Raw genomic sequence first — 828 nt, 5'->3', positions numbered from 1 at the left:
TGAGAGAGAGAGAGAGAGAGAGAGAGAGAGAGTGTGTGTGTGTGTGTGTGTGTGTGTGTGTGTGTGTGTGTGTGTCTCGGGGACCCACCCTTCTCCCCTGCAACCCAGGTAGGTGGAAGGCAGTTTGCAGGCACCGGCCTGGCAGTCAGGCCAGATGGGTGGAGCTGAATTAATCTAACCTGGAATTTCAACTTGGCCTGCACAACAGGTGAGGGGAAAAAAAGCAGCAGAGAGAATGGGCAGTTTGGCAACTTGGAAACAGTCTTGCGCCTTGCCCCTTACCCCCTCCCTGCCTGGAACATAGCCCGGGTGACTTTTCAAAGTGTCTGCGCCGGGTTTTAGGGCCGGGTCGCACCACGGCCCCCTCGGAGGCTGTCCTCGCGAACACTGTCCTCCTCGGTTACCCTCCGCGACGCGCCCGTCCCCCCCTCCTCTAGGAGGCAGGGCGGGGGTATCGGATTAGTCTTTGTTTTCGACGCGAAAGAGCCTAGCGCGGCACGGGGAAGGCTTGCGATGGTAGGGCCCTGGGGTCCACCTAGGCAGGGCACTAGGCTGTGACCCCCGCAAGGGTGCCCTTGGCCTCTGCCCCGGCACCCCCCTCTTGCCGGGCAGGTTGCCTCAGTACGCAGATGCGCGATGTCCCGCATTGTCCTGCCTGGGAATGAGCGAGCGGCTGCCGGGCAGGGCGCTCAGGACTCCCAAGCATGCCGGGCCGTCCCGGACCGCTCGGGCCCGCAGGGAGTGGCAGGAAGTGGGGCCACCGAGGGCGGCTCGGCCCAAGGCCTAGGCTGGGAGGTCTGCGCGCCCCACCCGCCTCGCTGGCCCCGG

The sequence above is a fragment of the Carlito syrichta genome, unplaced genomic scaffold (assembly GCF_000164805.1).
Source record: "Carlito syrichta isolate Samal-C Ts95f unplaced genomic scaffold, Tarsius_syrichta-2.0.1 Scaffold307324, whole genome shotgun sequence".
Classification (NCBI taxonomy): domain Eukaryota; kingdom Metazoa; phylum Chordata; class Mammalia; order Primates; family Tarsiidae; genus Carlito; species Carlito syrichta.
Note: the sequence above shows the minus strand (reverse complement) of the source record.